The sequence below is a fragment of the Stegostoma tigrinum genome, chromosome 8 (assembly GCF_030684315.1).
Source record: "Stegostoma tigrinum isolate sSteTig4 chromosome 8, sSteTig4.hap1, whole genome shotgun sequence".
NCBI lineage: Eukaryota > Metazoa > Chordata > Chondrichthyes > Orectolobiformes > Stegostomatidae > Stegostoma > Stegostoma tigrinum.
In genome coordinates this window covers 89,964,863-89,987,520 of record NC_081361.1, presented here as the reverse complement: position 1 = coordinate 89,987,520, position 22,658 = coordinate 89,964,863, and the positions used below count along the sequence as shown (strand labels likewise).

Sequence of the window (22,658 nt, the reverse complement as noted above, 5' to 3'; positions counted from 1 at the left end):
GGAGAATCACAGCAAGTCTAACAGTATCTGCTGAGAGAGAAACAGAGTTAACTTTTTGAGCCTCATATGACTCTTCCTCAGAACTGAAATGGGCTCGAACATCATGATTTTTCATGATGTTGACTGAGGGGGAAGTGGTACACGTGGAAATAATAGTGAGGATGCCCAGAACAAAAGACATAGGTGGGGGTGAAGGAGAGATGGAAATGTAAAATGGGTGCAAATGAAGGTGTGAAAAGAAGGAAGAAAAATCTGAAGAACTGTGGATGTTGAAAATCGATAACAAAATCAGATATTGATAGAAAAACTCAGCAGGTCTGGCAACATCTGTGGACAGAAAGCAAAGTTAACATTTTGGGTTGAGTGATCCTCCTTTAGAACTGAAAGGAGTTGGAAGATAATGGTTTTTATGATGTTGATTAAGGGAGAGGAAAACCAGTTCTTTAAGAAGGGCCACTGGACACTAAACATTGACTCTACTTTATTTACCCACAGATGCTGCCAGTCTTGCTGAGTTTCTCCAGCAATTTCTGATTTTGTAGCTGATTTTGGAAAGGAGAAAATGGTCTTCCGTGTTGAGAGTAAAGTCATCATGACATAAACAAGCTTACAGTACGTCTGTGTGTGTGTGTGTGTGTGTGTGTGTGTGTGTGTGTGTGTGTGTGTGTGTGGTGGGGGTGGGGGGATGGGGTGAAGGGGGAAGGCTTAATGGGGCAGAGGTTTTAAGAAAAATCGTGAATGCAGGATCACACTCTGAAATTGTAGAACTCAATACTGAGTCCTCAAGCCTGTAAAATGCTAAAGCAGAAAATGAGGTATTCGAAATAACTCCATAGAAGCAGGTTTCCCATCATCAAATCACCTTTTATTTATACATAATGTTCTCGACTTCAGTACTACCTCATTCAGAGTCAGGCAGCAGGACGTCAGTATCTCTGACACTCACCCTTTTTATCTGTCAGCCAGGGCTCCCTGATTGGACCGGATTAACAGCCTCAATCCAGGAATTTATTCTATGAAGTCCAGTTTGTTGACCTTGTTACAATCACTACAGTTTTGTTCCTTGAGTTTGTGCTAAGCTTCAAGGGAACACAGTAACCAGGAGAGAAATGTTAGCATAGGAGCAAGGTAGTTTATTGAAATGAGAAGCAACTGGAAGGTTCAGGATCATTCCAATGGAGAGAGTGAAGGTATCTCACAACATGGCTGACCTGTCTGCATTTGGCCTTGCCAACATAAAGGAGACCGTTTTGTGAGTAGCAAACACAGTGGATCATATCAGAAGAAGTACAATTGAAACACTGCTTCACCTGGAAGGTGTGTTTGTGACCTTGAGCAGTGGGGAGGGATGTGGTGAATGGGCATGTCTTACACCTTTTGGGATTGGATGAGAGGGTGTGGGATCTTGCTGTACACAAATCAGCTGCTGCTTTTCCTATATTACAGCACTGACTACCATCCAAAAATAAATCATGTGTTACATTGAGCTTTGAGCAATTGTAAAGCTGAGAAAGCTGTTTTATAAATGCAGAACTTTATATGTTTGGAATGTAATCTGAACATCACCATCATTTTCAGGATCTGGTTTGCTGAAATGAGTCCTTTCAGTCCACTGTTGGCCTTTAGCTGATCCAAATATCTGAATGCTCATGAGAGGAAAGAGAGGAATAGATTGTAAGATGCCAGAAGTGACAATCTCCAAGAGATCCAGAGTGAATGTTACCCTTGAGATGCGATTGGTTCCTTCTTTATTATCTCACTCTCCACCATTTTTACTTCTTCAGTTCTTTCCTGACAGATTTACTTTTTGAAGGGATGACTTGTTTTCTAAAGCCTAAACTTATGCACAAGCAGCAAAAGATGTTTCGAGCTGATGCTCCAAGAAAAGTTAGCTTTTCCGAAATATTGTTTTCAACTGTCTATAATTTGCTTATATTATCCTAACATCATTACTGAACAGATTGATTTGACAAATTCGTATTGAATCAGTCAGCAACACACTAACATAAGCCATTTGCACAAAACACTCAACTTGAAATAAGTTGCAATTGGCACCTAACAGAAATCAAAAGTTGATAAAAATCATTTAACATATACAACGAAGTTTGCTTTCAGTTACAAGGGGCACTAAGTATTTAGTTGTTTCCAGGGTCCTGGGGTTATTTGTAGTTTTCTTGGTGTGACTTACACCACTGTAACAGATTCCGGCCTAAATCAGTAAGAACAGCAGCTTGCATATAAACACTGCATAGATGCTTAATCAGACAAAGACATATTGTACAGCATGACTACATCCTTCATCAAAAGTCAGCTTTCAGGAAGATCTTTGTCGTGATTGTAACGGGGTCAGGTGGCCCCGTAGAATGTGAGTTCCCTGATTGGGCCTATTAATCTGGTCCAATTAGAGAGCCCTGGCTGACAGAGAAAAAACAAAACTGTCAGACATCCTGCTCATTCTGCAAGCTCTCACTGAGTGAGGTGCATCAGCGTCAAGGACTCTCCACGTGTAAGTAAAGGGTGACCTGGTGATAGGATACCGGCTCCTGTACAGTTATTTTAACCTTAAAGGAGGTGAATGAGATGATGAGGGGGAGGGTTTGCAAGGGAGTTTGTGAGTTTAGGGCCTAGGCAGCTGAAGACATGTCTCCCAGTGAAAAGGCATGTTCAAAATGAAAAGATTTGGAGGAAAATGCCGGGTTCAGGGAAGAGATTTATAAGGAATTATAAGGAGAGGTTGGAGAAGTTAGATAGGCTGGGATTTATTTCCTTGAAGCCTAGGAGACTGAGGGGTGACCTTATAGAAAGGCCATAAGACCATAAGACATAGGAGTAGAAATTAGGTCATCTGGTCCATTGAGTCTGCCCCGCCATTCAATCATGGCTGATAAGTTCCTCAACCCCATTCTCCCGCTTTCTCCCCATAACCCCTGATCCCTGTGATAATCAAGAAGCTATCTATCTCCATCTCAAATGTACTCAATGACCTGGCCTCCACAGCCTTTTATGGCAGTGATTTCCATTGATTCACCACTCTCTGGCTGAAGAAGTTTCTCCTTATCTCCATTCTAAAAGCTTCTCCCTTTACTCTAACACGGTGCCCTTGGGTCAGGGGTGGGTGGGGGGTTCCCAGTCTCTCTTACCAATGGAAGCATCTTCCCAACATCCACTCTATCCAGGCCATTCAGTATTCTGTAATAAGGCATAGATAGGTAAATAGCCAACAGCTTTTCTCCTTGGTAGGGGAATCTAAAACCAGATGGCGGAGGTTTATTGTGTGAGGGGAGAGATACCAAAGGATCCAGAGGGACAATTTGTCCACACAGAGAGTGATGAGTATCTGGAATTGGCTGCAAGAGGCAGTGGCGGAAGTGTGTATAATTTTGTCACTTAAGAAACATATATACAGGTACATGGATGGGATAATATAGTGGGATATGGACCAAACACAAGCAATTGGGACTAGTTTAATCATGAAAACTGGGTGACATGGACAAGTTGGGCCAAAGGGCCTCTTTCCATGCTGTAGACTTCTTTGACTCTGTGACTCTAGATATAAAAGAAAAGGGTGATGAAGAGAACTGAATCTAAAGAAGACACACAAATGAGGCTTGAAGTAGGAATTCTGGAAGCATAAGTTTTAGTGCTACGGAACAGCTTCAGAATTACACCAAGGCTCAATGCATCAAGTCAGTATACTTTTATATTCCGTAGGCCCAATAGCTGATGATGTCCTGATAAGACAAAGTGTGGAGGAAACACTAATGAGCACAACATATTGATTAAAGTGTTCAATGTGTATTTTAATTCAAGAAGTAATATTGTGATTGAACTAGCAAGACTCAATCATGATCTCAGATTTTGAGAGAATCAGTAGAAGCTTTTTTAATGGATTATGATCTTCTGATTGTGTGCAGAGCTTTGCAGGATTAATTACAGACTGTATAGCAGTCAGTGTAAGGGATGAGAAGTTATCAGACTTATTTCAATGAAAAGAAGAATTAATGGTGGCACGAGTGATCTAATTCCTATACAGGAAGAAATCAAGATCAATAATCAGTCAGTATTGCAAGGAAACATTAAGGATTCATGTGGCACAATCAAATGGGTAGGCTGCGAGTTGAAACTGACACTCTTCCGCAAGCCTGCTGAAAGAACAGGGATCAATGTCATTGACAATATTAGGTTGTACATGATGTGACTTCAAACAAAATCACAAGTGCATTGACTGTCCAGCAGAAGGAGTTAAATACGACCAGTTAGGACACTTTAGAAAGTATTATAAGTTAGCAATACGCTCATTGTCTCGAAGACAAAGAAAAGGTCCTGCAAAAGGAACATTCCCAGTAAAATGGAAATTATGCAGCAAGTAATAATCTAGAGGTTCAAACCAAAAAGGCGAAGGCAATGTATTTGGGAGACATCAAACGATTCGAAACATATTCCAGACCATCAATTTGAAGGTTCGTTGTACTTAGACAGAGTTTAAAACAGGAGTGGCTATTCCAATACTGATAATCATCTTGCCATGGTTAATGTCTATGAGAGTCAGACCAGTGCACATAAAGCTCTAAAATCCAGGAGGCACATGTCTTCGTGAAGGTGGAAAAATTGCTATGGCGTTTAGTCACAGAGGGTGAGGTGGTACACTATATAAACAATGAGGAATCAGAATACCTTGTTAATGAACAGGAATGTGCATATTAATTTTGGTCTGTGTGAGAGCATGGATACAGAACTTACAAATGAAGGTAGGAGAGAATTTCCAGGGACACAATTTGTGCAGACATTCAAAAATGTGTGTCAGTCCAGATCGATATTGCACTATGTAGGTGGTAGAATTAGCTTAAAGCACAAGATAAAATAAGTGGGCTTAACTGTGGGCGAGGATATAAAATGTAGAATTTTGGTTCAGCCAGAAAGTATGCTCGACAGGAAGTTGACCAAGGGAGCAGGAGAATAACCAAACCCTGAGAGATCTGACCTTATGGAGGTGAAGGTTGGTCTTTGTGATGGAGAATGGAGTCCCAAATTCAGTTTGAGATTAAAGGAAGTTGATGTGGTTACCAGTCACCTTCAAACTGAGTTGATGACGGCGAGGGGGAGAAAAGCAGCTGCGACCAGAGGATTTGTGTTGGAGGCAGAAACTGATGGCTTCAGAGTTCTTCATATTGAATTGAAGAACATCACCCAGGACTGGATGCCAGAAAAAAAACAGGCTGACAACAGAAAGTGGAGGGGTTCAAAGAGGGTCAAGGAGGATGCTCAAGCAGAGCAGAATCTCCACGCCCAACATGCTTACAATATACAGAAGAACCTCTCCTCCTCTGCAAAATCAATTCTGCTTGGGATGTTCAAACACATTTGTCCTCAGCTTGAGAGAGCATTTTAAACCTCTGCAGGAGCGCACAGATAACTCTCACTAACCTTTCATAAGAATATCCTGTTTGATGAGTATAAATCCTGTAAGATGACAAATAATCACATCAGCCTGCCATGTCAGCTGGTAATTTTAAATAACAGGGAGTGTGATTTGCATGTCACAGGATGCCAGTGGTAAGAAGCTCATGTTAGTCTGCCATCATAAAGGACTGGAATGACATGACTTAATGTAATCTGTCATGTCATATGCTAATCTTCATCCATTATTTGAGTGCTGTGTGTAAGTGGAAAGCTTTTGGTGGAAAATCCCCCGTTCAGCTTTCTGTTGCTCACCAGTGGGTTTTTAAACTATATGTATGTATTGTATACTTAAACATCATTGTGCACTGATTGGTTTAGAGCATCTTAATTCACCCACCAATCAAAGAGGTAGCAGCCACTGCAAGGAACCAGTCAATGCATAGTTTCCAGATACCTGTGAATAACATTCATGATGCTAAGGGAAGAAGATGTGACAGGTCGGAAGGAGTTATATTAAGATTAATTAATGTATTTAAAATTGAAATTTGTTTTGAAGATCAGCTTGATGCAAAATAGTCAATTTCTCACACACTAGGCCTAGCAGCACCTCCACACCCTCTCCAAACTCTGGGTAATTTCCACTGCGTGTTGGGCATGTACAGTACAGTAGCAAGCTCTCTATGAAAGTCAATAGATAATCAGGAGGGAGTCAGCTGGCAATAACACAATCGAAGTCTTTAAACGATATCGTGATCCACAAGGGAAGCTCAAGTGGGCTACAATTGTCATCTGAACCCTCAGACTGTTTTGCTGCCTTTAACACTCTCCCAGATATTGATTAAACCATGTATAGTAATATGCACAAAGTGTCAAAAACTATTTTAAACAGAAGCGTTTCGCTTTGCGTGCAAAACCTTAGTGTAGTTTACACTGTGCATCATTGACAGACATGTGCCACATCCCACTTTCCAATGCATATTGTCAGCATCTCACTGCTGTAAAGAAATAATATAATTCCATTTGCAAAATAATCGTTATTGGTATTTCCCTGGTAAAACTGCTGTCAGACCTGGGCATAAAATTTCGGCCACTTTTTGGGATGGTTTGCAATTCAGCAACCCTGGGGAACATGTCACTGCAGCACATGAATTGCAAAATGATTTTTTAGCAGATTGCAAAAGAGAAGGAAAATGGATTACATTTACATAGCACCTTTCACAAATTAATTTACAAGGAATAATATTTCTTTAAAGTGTAATGTGGGAAAGGTGACAGCCAATTTATACAGCACACAAAAACAGCAATTAGGTAAATGACCAGGAAATCTTTTTAAGTTAAGCGATGGTGGTTGAGGGATAAGTGTTGACCAGAGCATATTCCCACGATGACATTGTTGGCATCTTGTGATAGATGGCACCTTTACCAGTAATTGGCATCAGTGGAATTAGTGAAGTCAATATAAAACGAACATTAACCCCTCCTTAGCCATTCCTTTGGGCAACAGAAGAGGTTACAGAGATTGGGAAAGTGTGAATTCATGGATAGATTTGAGAACAAAGCTGATCTTTTGAAAATTGGGATGTTGCCGGACCAGGGGCCAGTGTAGGTCAGAAAGTATGGGATTGGAGGAATGAGTGATTGGGACAGAATTGGAGATAAGATCCAGACAGCTGAGTGATGGATAGCCTTCACACTAACTGGGAACAAGAGAAGCAACACTAGGGTCTAAAATGGAATCAATTAGGGCATGTAAAAGAAAAGAATACTTAAAAACAGAGAAGGAGTTAAGTGTAATCAGTAAGACAAATGTACTGGACCTGATAGATTGGCACCAGGCCAGCATTTTAAACGTCATAATCAATTAGCATTTAGTTGTAGATGAGCAAATACTTAAAGTGATTGCAAATGGAAAACTTTTAACTGGTCTGGGCCTTTCAGGAGGGGAGACTTACAACAAGATAATTCTCTTTGCTATCAATGAGTCATCGGCTGAGGACTGAAACCATTATCTTTCTGTTCTTATGGACACAGTGTTGTCTTTTGCTTTTTCTGTGCAGTCACTATAATTTTGAAAAATAGATCAGCCTAATACATCTTGATAAATACAAACAATCTTGTTCACGACTGTTATGGGATTCACTTCATATCGTATATCATTCCAGGTCCTGTCAGCCAGATGCCACTCACAATCCAAATACTGCAAAAATATAAATGTAATACCTTTATACATCACCTATGAGTCAGTCAGATGTTCAATACAATTCAAGAGGGTTCTATACTTAAGGCACATAAAATCAAAATAATATTTAAGATGATTGAAAGGCTTTGATTTGGGAGTGTATTCTTTTAAGCTAAGTGCTCCGTGAGACCAGGAGAAATTCAATTGTTTAATTTTAAAATGTTTTCTAACCAAAATTATATCAAATCTTTGCGTCTCAATAGAAAAACATGGAATTGGATTGTTGACCGGACCCCCTAATGTCAGAGTCAAATCTAATTTTCTGATGGCATCTCCACATCCTGTCTCACAAAATATAAAAATATTGATACAATTGTAATGGATAATTTTCAGAAGCAGAAACCTGCTGTGCATGCAGGAAACTCAAAGTACAGACTTTATACAACATGACTGCAGCTGTGTCTTTTCAGCCTTCCTTATTATTACTGAATGTTATTGCTGCATTCCCTTTAACCATTTTCTTGTTATTTTTGCACCATAAGAATCTGCTTAGTGCCACATTTGCACACGTCTACACTAAGATTCACCATATCTTCCATCTGGTGAACGATTAAGTTACATCTGTAAAAGTGCAGGCAGAATTCTCAAGTGAAATAGGTTGACAGAAGTTACCTTGAAGTATAGACTCATAGAATCCCTACAGTGCAGAAAGAGCCCATTCAGCCCATCAGATCTGCATCGAGCCTCCAAAGAGCATCCCCCCTCCAGCTCAGCCCTCTACCCAATCCCCATAGACTTGGACTTACCGTGGTCAATCCACCTAACTGCACATTTCTGGATACAATGACAATTTAGCATGGTCAATCCACCTTACCTTTGCATCCCTGGATACAATGACAATTTAGCATAGCCAGTCCACCTAACCTGCACTTCTTTATACCCTCCTTCTCAACATCTGCCCTCACCTGAGGCATAGTAAGCCTCAGGTTAAATCACAACCAGCTATTTCTCTCTCGCTAATGATCAAGCATCCCTGTGGTCTGGTCAGACTATAGTAAATTTACCTTCATCTTACTACTCTTGCAATTCGGAATAAGTTTCAGTGCCCTTATTTTAAAGCTTGAATGATTTGGATCATCTTATTGGACAAGTTCTCAATTTATAAATCAGCTAACACCCTATGGTAAGGAAGAAATACTGCCTATGACTTGAAATTGTTCCTTTGTGAAAATAACAACCCATTCTCAACCTTTCTGTACTTTTTAAGAGCTTGCTGGTTTTGCATATTAATATTCAGTTATTCTCAGGATTTACAACTGGGAGCTTCCCTTTAATAGATTAAATATCCTTTAGACCATCTGATAACTGCTGATGCAATGTCACTTAATCCTACTGACTGAGGGAAAATCAATTCTTATGTCACACTGGTCAATTTAATAAATTTTTAGAGATTTTTAAAATTTCAATTTTTAACACTGTTTTCATGTTTACTTTTTGTTGTATTTTCTCTTCCTCCTGGGTCAATCTTTCCTTCTTTACCTTAGGCTGTCCCTAATTCGACATTAAATGAGGGCCACACATTCCCATTCTTTATTAAGCTACGTACAAAGGGTGGTGGGGGCGAATGTACTGATGTAGCATGACAGACTCAAACTGCAGTGCCACATCCTAGAAGCACATAAAAGTTATGGCTCAAAATTAGTTTATTCTGCCCAACATGGCTGCACAGGCCCTCCAAAAGAGTATAATGATTTAAAGCCATTCTGGCCCCCTTTCCCCATACCCTTGAACATCGTTTCTGTTTAAATGATCCCTGTGCTGTTTGTATACCATATTGCGACACTGCCTGACGGTCTGTCTGCTGTAGGTCTGCGTACTGTTCTCAGAAGCCAGTTGGCTGCTATAATGGAGAGAGATAATGGGAACTGCAGATGCTGGAGAATCCAAGATAACAAAGTGTGAAGCTGGATGAACACAGCAGGCCAAGCAGCATCTCAGGGGGATGGGGTGAGGGTTCTGGAGAGATTCCCTGAGGTTGGTCCGGAGGGAGGAGGGTAACTTCTTCAGGTTGGGCATCCCTGGAAGAGGCTTCGCAGTGAGGTTAAAATTGTATCAGAGATAATGGGAACTGCAGATGCTGGAGAATCCAAGATAACAAAGTGTGAAGCTGGACGAACACAGCAGCAAGTTACCCTCCTCCCTCCGGACCAACCTCAGGGAATCTCTCCAGAACCCTCACCCCATCCCCCTCTCTGATGAAGGGTCTAGGCCCGAAACGTCAGCTTTTGTGCTCCTGAGATGCTGCTTGGCCTGCTGTGTTCATCCAGCTTCACACTTTGTTATCTTGGCTGCTATAATGCCTGCTTTCTAACTTAGAATGCCTTTTCCTGCTTTAACGAAACTAACACAGGGCATTAACTATCATGAGCTTGACAGAGGGTAATGCTTCCATAAGGTCATAGTTTAAAATAGGGGGTTGTCTATTTAAGACCGAGTTGGGATAAACTTTTTTTTTCCTCTCAGCGGGTTTGGAGCCTTTGGAATCCCCTTCCACAAAAGGTAGTGGATCCAGGACCTTTAAATATTTTTGAGGCAGAGGTAGATAAATTCTTGATTACCTAGGGGAAGTAAAGATTATTGGGATATGCAGGAATGTAGAGTTGAGGTTAAAATCAGATTAACCATGGTCTCATTGAATGGCATAACAGGCTTGAAGGGCTGAGTGGCCTAATTTTGTTCCTTTTTTGTATGTCCATGCGTTCATAAGAACCAGGTAACCTCATAGCCTCCAAAATAGATGGGAGAATATGAATGGAGATCAATGCTGGAGTCTTGCCCTGAGGATCTCACTGCTGTGCCAGATAAAGTCCAGTAACTACACATAGGGATGATCCAGGTCACTCAATACACTTTCAAATGCCATCTCATACCAATTATATGACCAACATCCCTTGCTGCTCCATGCATCGCAATCGCATCACTCACTCATTGTAATCAGAAATCACACCTACGATTTAGAAATACCTTCGCACACTTACCAGATTCGACAGTCTGACATCCTCAGATACAGTGTTGCAAACCTAACATTGGCAGAATAAAGAGTAGCTGCAGCATTTCGATCTTTTGGCACAAGGCACCACTTTGTGATGCCATTGCCTCAAACAATCAGGTCACATTATGTACATTCTCAGAAATTGCCACTATAAATTGAATCACAGAGAGATGTGCGGGCAGAGCCTTTGTGTATATTTACAGTTGAGTTGCTTAAAATTCATATCAGTGGGAGAATGAAGGGTAACAAGGAAAACACAGGGAAGTGGATGCTAGGATTGTTGGATCAGCCATGGACTCATTGAGTAAAAGAGTAGATTTGAGGACCAAATTGTGTATTCCTTTTCCGATTCCTTATGGCCTTATGGACAAAATTGTACAGTATCAATTTTTAGCAACAAATGTGCTGTGAGCTGTCTCAGTGATTTGGTTCATAACGTGTTTCTTTTTCCTCAGCATTTCGAAGACAATAGGCCATTCCTTTCACAAACTTACGGATGTTCAACACTTTGTAAATGCTCCTAGACTTTGGAGTAATGTGGTGATGATCCCGCAGATCTACTAATCACTGGGCATAAATAACACAGAATGGATGGTGTTAGATCACTCTACAAAGAGACAGAGCCTTTAATGACATGGGCATGAACACAACAAGAAGAGAGATTAATCATTACCTGTTGTAACTATAGGTCAGCACCTGTTGGATCAATGATTACCATGCATGGTAGTATTTAGTATTAACGCATAATAAATAGATAGTTTTAAGTTGAAGTCTAAACCTTTAGCTTTGCCTTTTCCTCGAACACTCTTGTATGAAAGCCAGACTTGTAGTGTGACATTAAACCACATGATAAACCATGGTGACAGTTATGGGGTACACAGCCAAGAAAGTGATGGCAGCAGTGAAGTTATAGAAAGCAGACCTGAGAAAGTCTAAAGAAAAGAATTCCAAAAGTTATTTTTCAAGAAATTGTCGTATAGGTTTAAGATTAGTAAGCAGCCCAAAAAGCCACAAAGCTGAACAGTTGCTGTGAAGAAAACATTTCTGAACAGAAACTCCTCCAGAAATTAAAAAAAAATACCCAAACAACATGTCACAAAAAGCCTTTGGCAGCCAGTAATAAGGGGAGCAAGCTTATAACAATTATCGAGAGCAGCAATAATCCACCAACATTTTGTGAAGAAATCCAAATCAGGTACTCACCAGTACCCAGGTTTGACTCACAAAAATAGCCTGGATAGGCTAGGACTATATTCACTGGAGCATAGGAGGTTGAGGGGTGACCTTATAGAGGCTTACAAAATCATGAGGGGCACAGTGCAGGTGAATTGCAAAGGTGCTTTTCCTAAGGTGGGGTGTTCAAGTGGGGCGTATTTTTAGGGTGGGAGGAGAAAGATATAAAAAGGACGTGAGAGGCAACTTTTTTTTACATGGAAAGTGGTTAGGGGTGTGGAATAAACTGCCTAAAGAAGCGGTGGTTGCAGGTACAGTTACAACATTAAAAAAAAATTTGGATAATTGTATGAATAGGACAGGTTTGAAGGGATATGGGCCAAGCGCAGGCAAATGGAACTAATTTAGTTTGGGATTATGTTCGGCACGGACTGGTTGGGCCGAACAATCTCTTTCTGTCTGTATGACTCTCTGACTCTATAACACCTAATACTATAAGGAAAAAAAAATTCTTTACACGATGAACAGCTACCTAGGACAAACCCATATTATTTTCCCAAATAAGAAATCAAACAGCCATTTGTATAGATTTGACACAAGTCATCTCCATAAATGCTCATTCAGCCAAATTTAAGCTAGTTACTGGCACCAGTGCTATCATGTTCTCAGGTGGTAGTTAATGGTTATTGGAGATTAACATTTAACAACCTGATTTAAAGCTGTAAGTGGCTGAAGGCACTGCACTACAATTAGATATTCAAAGTTGACCCATTCAAAAGAAAACGCATTCATCATCAGAATCACAAAACTTCCATACTGAGTAAGAAGACTTGCTTTGGCCTCAACCTCCTGTGCAAAGTACAGGAACTCACCGACACTGTTATTCTGCACCAGTATCCTGAAATGTTTCCTAGGCCAGGAGGGCTGAAAACTCCTTGTAAATTCACCTTGAAAACTGACTCCAAAATGTGTTGTCCCTTTACACCTAAAATGCCTCAACCATGAACAGAAAATGCTATGAAACAATTGGAAGACCTGGTCAATTTCGACATTATCTCCCCGCTGATTAAGTAAATGGAATGGCACACAGTTATGGCCACAGTTCCCAAGCCCAATGGCTCCATATGAATTTGTGTGGATGGTATGTGCCATAGCATCGTATTGCTGGAGAAATCCATCCTTTGTCTACAGTTGGTGAAAGTTTGGCAAAGTCAGTTAGCACATTGCCACCTCCCTTGATTTACATGGTACCCATTACATTCATCAGAATGTCCAGAAGTTCACACTCATTGAACCATTTTCCTATTGTTGTCACTGGTGTTTTTTACTACGGTGGTCAAATTGCAAATGACAAGCTCCCAAACAGAGAAATTAGATGAATCACCATTCACTCTGTGTTTGACGGTGTTGTTCGATTGATAAACATTGGCCAGGTCTCCACAAAGCACCATTGATCCTTTTCTCCAAACCTACCATGTGATCTTTCCTATATAAAAACAGAAAGAACTGTGAATGCCGTAAATCGAATGCAAAAATTGAAATTGCTGGAAAAACCCAGCAGGCCTAGCAGCAGCCGTGGAGAGGAACCAGAGTTAACATTTCGGGTGGAGTGACCCATCCGTGCCAACCAGATATTCTAAATTAATTTAGTCCCATTTGCCAGCATTTGGCACATATCCCTCTAAATCCTTTCCATTCATATACCCATTCAGCTGCCTTTGAAATGTTGTAATTGTATTGAGGAAGGGTCACACGATTTGATTTCTCTCCATGGGATCTTTCTTATCCATCCCAACAGGCCTACATATCATGACCTCCTTTGAAGGCCAGCACCTCTGAACAAGTGCCAGTATTCCCTAAGCAGTAGATGGTTTTGAAATCTAATTCCAGAAATAATCCAAACCATACCTCCACTGTTCTCAGTGACTCTGGTCCGGCCTCCTCTAGTGCCATTGTAATTCTCCACTCTAATACTTCCAGCTCCCCGTCTTTAATCTTCTTATACTGTTCCAATGAAGCTCATGAAGCATGTGGAATGGTATTGCATATTTCAACCAAGCATTGCGCAGCCTGGTTGCCTTAAAAGTTGAGCTTCACAAGGATAGATCTGAAATAATATCCTCTGACAAAACGATGGTTCTGTTATCTGCCCACTTGAGGTTTCCCAGCATTTTCTTCTGTTATCTCATTTTAACTGTTTTCGATCAAAACTGAAGCCTCTGCAGGCTATCATCCCTCTAAATCTCTCCTGTACCTTTCACGCAGCTTTGGCAACGTTCCACAAAGTGACGTATCCTGAACTGGACACAATAATATTCTAATTGCAGCCAAACCAATCTGTGGCTGCGTAATCCTGCTTAATTATAGGGACATGTTTCTGCCTGCGTACATGCAAAGTACAGTAATGCCTTACTAATAGGTTAAGTGTTTCTCCACAAATTTTGTCAGGAGTAATTTTAGACTGTTGTGCTACATAACAAGTTCAGACTATCACGGCAATTGGATCTTATCAAGTCAGTTCCGAGCACTTTAGCACAGGGTTCTCCTCTCCAGCTCTTGTGTCTGCAATATGTTCACACTCTGCTTTACAATTAGATGCATTTTTACTGATTTCAATCAGAGAGGCTAACCAGATAATATCTGATTGTACTGAAAAGCCCCCAGTGCTACACTATTAATAAAACTTCCCCTATTTTTCTGAAAGCGAAGTCCTAATGTTCGCATTTCTTTTTGCTGAGAGCCACAGAAACAATCCACTGTAGTGGAAAAGTGATATTCGCGATGAGGTCAGAGCTGGACCTCTTCCAGACTTTGTTGCAGTTGGTGAGATGGAATAGTGGAATCAAGATTAGAGGGAGGTGCAGCTGTCTCAGTGGGTCCTGGCTCTCTCTCCTAGGCATGGATGAAAGCCAAGTGTTTTAATTACAAAGTTACTGTCACCATCAGGAACCTTCTTAATGCTCAAGCCATTACTGAATTATTATTCACTTTAGCAGTGTCTGGTTTCTTTGGGCAGGAGAAGGATGGAATAAACAAGTGGGCACTGATAACATCCCAATGCAGTTGGCTTGCAGGCATTAACAACTTGCAAAGTGAAAACCCATTGAATTGTTTGTTCAGATACTTGCCTTCTTCATGGTAAAGTTTTGTAGTGCTGTTTGTTGGTGTTTATGCTAGTCAGCAAAACAGAAACTAGGAGCAGGAGTGAGTTATTCAGACCTTCAAACTGCTTCACTAATCAATACTATCATGGCTAACCTTCAAACTCAATTACCTATTCCTGCTTTCTCTCCGTGTCCCTTGACACCTTTCATACCTAAAAATTATCAATCCTGTTATTGAGCATACTCAGTGAGTCAGCTTCCTGTCATAGCGAATTACATAAGTTGACCATCCGCTGAGTGAAGAAATGTTCCCTCCTTAGTCCTGAATATTTTATACCCTCTAGAGGTTTAGAAGAGATTTATCAGGATGTTGTTGGGCATAGAAGGTTTGAGTTATAAAGTAAGGCTAGATAGGCTGGAACTTTGTCTCAGTGGAGCTTTGGAGGTTGAGAGGTGGCCTTATAGATGTTTATGAAAACATGAGGCTGAGACATAAGGTTAGTGGTAGGAGTCTTTTCATTATGATGGAGAATTTTGAAACAAGGGGACATATTTTTAAGGTGAGAGGAGAAAGATTTAGACAAAAGCATAAGGTGCAAACCTTTCACACAGAGGGTGGTTTGTGTGTGAAATGAACTTCCTGACGAAGTGTTGGATGCGGGCACAGTTACAATATTTAAAAGGCATTTGGATAAATACATGAATAGGAAGGATTTGGAGGAATATGAGCCAAGGGCAGGCAGGTGGGATTAGTTTCGTCTGGGATTATGTTTGGCATGGACTGCTTAAACTGAAGAGTCTATTTCTGTGCTATATGGCTCTATGACTGTATAAGAAATCCTACCTGTATCTAGTCTGTCTAGCCCTATTTGAATTTTATACCTTTCGATCAGATCCCCTCTCATTCTTCTAATCGCTAGTAAATACAGGCTCAGTCAACTCAATCCATCTTCCTAAAACAGTTCTGCTGCACTTCCTTTATGGCAAGGGTACACAATATTCCAGATGCGGTCTCACCAAAGCCCTTTACAAGTGTAATACAACATCACTCCTTGTGAATTCAAATCTGCTTGCAATGAAGATCAATTTACCATTTGCCTTCCTAACTGCTTGCTGCACCTGCTTGCCTGTTTGTACATTCGCAGCTAAACATCTCTAACTTTGAAAATTTAGAGAGTAACTTGTGCGTCAGAACAAGAGATCTTTGGCCAGCAACTAATCTAAAGACGCAAAACATATTAGGTTGTGCGGGTGAAAATATTTTGTACAGGCAGCGAATAATACAACTGCTGTTAACCAAACTGCACATTAATTGATCTGAAATCTCAATCTTAAGGACTCATTACCATTCAATAGTTTCAGACATTAACCGTCTTAGGTAAATCTACGCTCCATTTCAACAAGTTGGGCAATGCAATCTCCAGACAATTCCAGGCCTCTGCAGGGCAATTATATTTCTAGGCTGTGAGTTTGCAGCATAGATTGGAAATATACAATTTTGCAAGTTCTGGTGAAAAGTCATTGACCTGAAACATTAATTCTGTTTTTCTTAATGTGACACCAGTTTTACCACCATCAGCAGCATCTGGGACCATCATTGACAGCTTTGAGCCAGATCGTTATGTGAACTTTAGCGGGGTAAATGCAAAGCAGGAGTCATGGTGGTGGCACAGAAGAATCACAGCATAAGAGGAGGCCATTTGGCCCATTTTGTTAATGCTGGCTGCAAAATTAGGTTAATATCTTTTTCCCAGCTCTGGGACCATTGTTCAAAATATGACAACACTTCTAGTGCACATCTAGGTTCTTTTCAGATGTGTTAAAGATTTCTGCCTCTACCCTACTCTCACGCAGTGATTCCCAGACTCTCTCCCTTCCTATCCCCTGAGTACAAAAAGCTCTTACAAAGTCTCCCCACTGTGAGCAAGGTTTCAGAGCAAACATGTGATGGAATACTCATTGTTTTTCTAGAAGGGATGTGGCTGCAAAAAACATTCAGAAGCTCCAAGACCATTCAGGACAAAGGAATGCCCCCACAACACTAGATTCAATACCCATCTCCTCTATCTCATGTACTGTGGCTGCTGTAAGTACAATGCGTATGATACAGTGTAACAACACACCAAGATGACTGAAAGAATCTCTCTCCCCATGATCCCTGCCACTTTGACAAGAACAGAAATGTAATGGGAGTACCTACACCTTCAAATGCCCCACCAAACTGCTGAGTATCTTGATATGGACAGATAGATTTTGTTTCCATAGTTGGTGTGTCAATATCAAGGATTTCCCTCCCTAACCTTACTTTGGAGACACCATCATCACATGGATGGTGAAAGATGACTATTCAAGGTAAAGGCAGGCCATCCTCTTCAAAGATCACTCACCTTCAAAGAAAAGCCATATCGCACTCAAAATGCGATCTCTGTTTTTCTCACTCTCCACAGATGCAACAAGATCTGTTGAGTTTTCAGCACTTTCTGTTTTTATTTCACTATCTTAGAGCAACATAAGCTGTATAATTCATGCTGTTTTAGAGCATAGGAAAGAGCATAGAACATAGAACAGTACAGGCCCTTCAGCCCATGATGTTGTGCTGACCCATGATCCTACTCATATCAAACTACCCTGTATACCCTACATTTTACTATCCTCCATGGGCCTATCCAAGAGTCACTTAAAAGTCTCTAAAGTATCTGAGTCCACTACCACTGCCGGCAGCGTACTCCACACGCCCACCACTCTCAGTAACTCACTAACTGTTGGCCCAAGACCGCAAGAAATTACAGAGAGTTGTGAATGTAGCCCCGTTCATTACACAAATTTCGAAACTTTCCAATGTCTCAGGAAAACAGCCAACATAATCCACAATTCCTGCCACCCTGGTTATTTTCTCTTCCACCCACTTCCACTGGGCAGAAGATATAAAAGTTTGAAAACACATGCCAACCAGTTCAAGAACAGCTTCTTCTCTAAGTATCAGACTTATGAATGGACGTCTTATATACTAGAGTTGATCTTTCTCTGCACCTTCCCCATAACTGTAACATTATATTCCACATTAAACAGATGTTCACCCGCATACCCACTAATGTGGTCTATTGTATCTGCTGTTCCCGATGTGGCCTCCTCTATATGGGTGAGACCAAGCAGAGGCTTGGAGACTGCTTTGTGGAGCACCTACGCTCGGTTTGCGACCAACACAACACCTCCCAGTTGCTAACCACTTCAAGTCCTCTCCTACTCCCTAGGCGACATGTCCATCCTGGGCCTCCTCTAGAGTCACAACATTGTCACCCAGAAACTGGAGGAACAGCATTTCATTTTCCACCTAGGAATCCTACAACCCAATGGTCTCAATGTGGACTTTACTAGCTTCAAAATCTCCCCACCCCGACCTCACCCTAAGACCAGCATCCACCCCATCCCCGCTTCAGTGAACTGTCCATCTTCTCTCCCACCTATCCACCCCACCCTCCTCACTGACCAGTCCCCTTCCCCACTTCCTACCGACACTCACCTCCACTAGCTTCATCCCCACCTCCTTGACCTGTCCGTCTTCTCTCCCACCTATCCATTCCACTATCTACCTGCTATCACCACTCCCTTCTCTATTAATTTCAGACCCCCGTGCCCCTCCCCATTTCTGAAGAAGGGTCTCGACCGAAAACATCAGCTTTTCTGCTCCTCTGATGCTGCCTGGCCTGCTGTGTTCCTCCATCTCTACACCTTGTTATCTCAGACTCCAGCATCAGCAGTTCTTATTAACTCTATATTTTGCATTCTGTTCTATTTCCCTGATCTATTTATGTGTGATATGATATGCTTGGACAGCCCTTAAAACAACACTTTTCACTGTATTTCGGTACAAATGACAATAATAAAGTAAACTAAAATCCCAAGCATGTTTTTTTAAAAAAATGCTATATTTATAACCGACGGGCTATGCAGTGGATTTTAGCACAGATTTGGAACACAGTTTTAGACCTTACTGCAAAATAGATGCCTCCTCACAAATTGTAATAAATTGATCATTTTAATGTTTCAAAATATAAAATGTTGAGCTTATGCAGAAACATAGAATAGTTTTTAAATGTCCAATAAAGATTTAGTAGGGTTACAAACACAGAAGGAAAATCATGTTAATTATACATTCAAATAGCTCAATTACCAGTGTAGTTCTTTATTATAGATTCTCATTCCCCCAAGCTTGTTCTGTAATGCACAATTTGAGCTTGTTATCCAACAATATTTGGACTTCATTTTTCCTTTCTTCCTCAAAATCAATTAATTCTACAAAGGGCAGCTTTCCCATTAAAAGTGATTCCTTCTGGAGATACATAATTGATTGTAAAGCAGTCTTGAAATGTCCTCAAGTCATGGAAGGCACTATATAAATACAAAAGATAACACAGTGTGAAGCTGGATGAACACAGCAGACCAAGCAGCATCAGAGGAGCAGGAAAGTTTGACATTTCGGGTCAAGGCCTTACTTCAGAAATGGGGGAGGGGAAGGTGATTCTGAAATAAATAGGGATACAGGGGGAGGCGGATAGGAGATGGATAAAGGAGAAGATAGGATGAGGGGAGACAGATAGGTCAAAGAGGCAGGGTTAGAGCCAGTGAAGGTGAGTGTAGGTGAGGAGTTAAGGAGGGGATAGGTCGGCCCAGGGAGGATGGACAGGTCAAGGAGGCGGAATAAGGTTAGTGGGTAGGAGATTGGGTTGGGGTTTGAGGTGGGTGGAATGGTTAGGGAGGCGGGGACTGGCTGGGCTGGTTCTGGGATGTGGTTGGGGGAGGGGAGATTTTGAAGCTTGTGAATCCTGTAGCCCAAGGGTATCAAAGTGGGCTTCACAAGCTTCAAAATCTCCCCTCCCCCAACCACATCCCAGAACCAGTCCAGCTAGTCCCTGCCTCCCTAACCATTCCTCCCACCTCAAGCCCCACCCCCATTTCCTACCCATTAACCTTATCCCGCCTCCTTGACCTCTCCGTCCTCCCTGGACTGACCTTTCCTCTCCCTAACTCCCCACTTACACTCACCTTCACTGGCTCTAAACCCGCCTCTTTGACCTGTCTGTCTTCTCTCACCCTATCTTCTCCTTTATCCATCTTCTATCTGCCTCCCCCTGTCTCCATATATATTTCAGGATCCCCTTCCCCTCCCCAATTTCTGATGAAGGGTCTCGACCCAAAACATCAAACTTTCCTGCTCCTCTGATGTTGCTTGGCCTGCTATGTTCATCCAGCCTCACACTGTGCTAGTTCAGGTTGTCCAGCATCAGCAGTTCCTCCTATCTCTATATAAATACAAGTCTTTTTTTTCGTAGGGAAGAAGGTGGTGCAGTAACAATGTTACCAGACTAATATTCCAAAATACCGGGCTGAATGTCTAGGGACGGTGTTTGATCCATTCTTGGTAGATGGTGAAATCTGAATTCAATTAAATGCTAGCCTAATGATGACCATGGAAACACTGGCAAAGACCCATCTGATTCACAACAGCGAATTAGGAAAGAAAATCTGTCGTGCATGCTTGATCCTGCCTGCAAGTGATTTCAGACCAACGGTCATGTGGTTGACTCTTAATTGCCCTCTGTTGTATCAAACTACTACAATGTCTAACCAAAAGAATGAAGCTGGTTAAACCATATCGTATTGACACAGGCCCCCAGGAAATGGCAACAGCAAACATAACTCTGTTGGTACTGTAAAGTCCTGCTTACTATTAGCTGGGGGCTTGTGCCAGCATTGGGAGAATGGCCACACAGACAAGTCAAACAACAGCCTGACTTAGACTAAGTCACACTCACAGAATTGCACCCTACAGGCAAAATTCCAGACATCACCATCACCATCCTGAACTGCATCCTGTTCCATTGGCAGGCAACACCCAGTAGGTATGGTGACACAGTGGTATACAATCACAAAGGATTTGCCTCAGGAGTCCTCAACATTGACTCTGTACCCTGTGGAATCTCCCCCCAGTAGATCTACACACCCTATCATGACTGATGATTCTTCCATCTTGAACACCATTTGGAGGAAACATTAAGAGTAGAAAGTGTGTAGAATATACTCAGTGTGGGAATCACCAAGAATGGCTCAGCAACCCTTCTGCTGACCAAGCTGGTTGAATCTGAAAGGTCTGTTAGGTTGAGTCTGCAGCAGATGCTGAAGGAACTAACAAAATGGAATAATCCATCTGACGTCATCTTCACCAATTTGCTTGACACAGATGCATCAGTCCTTGATGGTACTGGTAAGATTGACAGTTGTATAGTCTTTGTGCAGTCAAAGTCTTGTCTTCACATTGAGGATATCTTCCATTATGTTGTGTGGCACAACCTCTGTGCTAAATGAGGCAGACTTGAATCAGAGCTAGCAATTCAAAATTGGGAATTCATGAAGTGTTGTGAGATGTCAACAATTTCAGAATTGTATTGGCCTATTATGTTGTGGCTGGCTAGATTTGCCACTCCAACCGTGCCATAAAGCTAGGAGATCAACCTTGGTTCAGTGAAGAGTGCAAGAGGTATACCAGCAGCAGCACCAGGCATACTCAAACATGAGGCTTCAACTTGATGCAGCTACAATACAGGACTACTTACATATATTAAAACTGTGTGAGATTCCCTGTGTTATTACTAATCCAGATGAATACCACAAATCATTAAACTCCTGGGTAAGGAAGAATGAACAGGCTTCTGTTCATTATTTACCCACACCTCAGTTGGTTGCCTTGTGGATGCCCTTCACTCAGACCAAATTAATGTATGTTTCACAATGGAAGCAATTTGAGATTGCTCTTTTTTCTTTGTCTTTCATTATTTTCTGTGCATGAGCTCAACGAACTCATGCTTCTCAGTGTCGAAGGCTATGTCTTCAACTATCTTCTTTACTGCTGCAGTTTATAATGCACACTCTTAAATTACAAGGTCATCCTCAGTTTCATTATCATCAGTAATATAATTGACCTGGCATCTGGTTAACAATGTGCGCAACTGACATTTGAATTGCAGCTATCTCCATTCTCAAATATTCGTTGTAAGAAATTAAAAGATTTGTTTTTATCTATATCATGTACCACCAATGTGATTGTAGCTGATGGTTGAACAAGTCAGATCCTAGAATAAAAGTTGGCTTGATAGATCATGTGTTTTTATTTTGTTTAGTTAGTTAATGGGCTGGTTAGTCACTGAATTTATATTCACTCAACACTATAAATTTTTCTTTAATAGCAGAACTGAAGTTAATTATACAAAAAGAAGATTTTTTTTAAATGCCAAAATAAAGTTTCAACCTGTTTCCCAAAGCTACCTGTTAATAAAGACTCAAGCGCAGAAAAATTTCACCACTATCTCAAATCTTTAAGTTTTACTTAAGAAACTTCTGATAGTCTCTTTGCCTTGGGCTTTGGAGACAATTTGTTGCTTTGTTGTTCCAAATCTGCCAGCATGAACTTTTCCATAACTCCCAGAGCCCAAACTGCGGATTTCTCACCAAACTTTTGTGGGTGGAAGCTTTATCAACGAAACAAAAACCAAAAGAATACCGGATTCTGTAAATCAGGAACAAAAACAAAGTTGCTGGAAACACTCAGCAGGTCTGGGAGCATCTGTGAAGTAAAAAACGGAGTTAAAATTTCAGGTCAGGTGACCCTTCCTCAAAACCTCCATCACTGAATTCCCACTATCAACATCCTGAGGATTAACATTGACCAGAAACTCAACTGAACTCACTGTACAAA

General features: G+C 41.2%; 1 protein-coding gene across 1 annotated transcript in view; it reads right to left on the bottom strand.

The window, feature by feature from the left end:
- LOC125456512 (uncharacterized) overlaps positions 1-14,402 on the bottom strand; it is a 405,052-nt gene extending 390,650 nt beyond the window's left edge. Inside the window, exon 1 of the mRNA XM_059648103.1 lies at positions 13,713-14,402. The gene's annotated coding sequence lies outside the window, so the exon portion shown is untranslated. The remainder of the gene's footprint in view (positions 1-13,712) is intronic.
- Between the last annotated feature and the right edge of the window lie 8,256 nt (positions 14,403-22,658).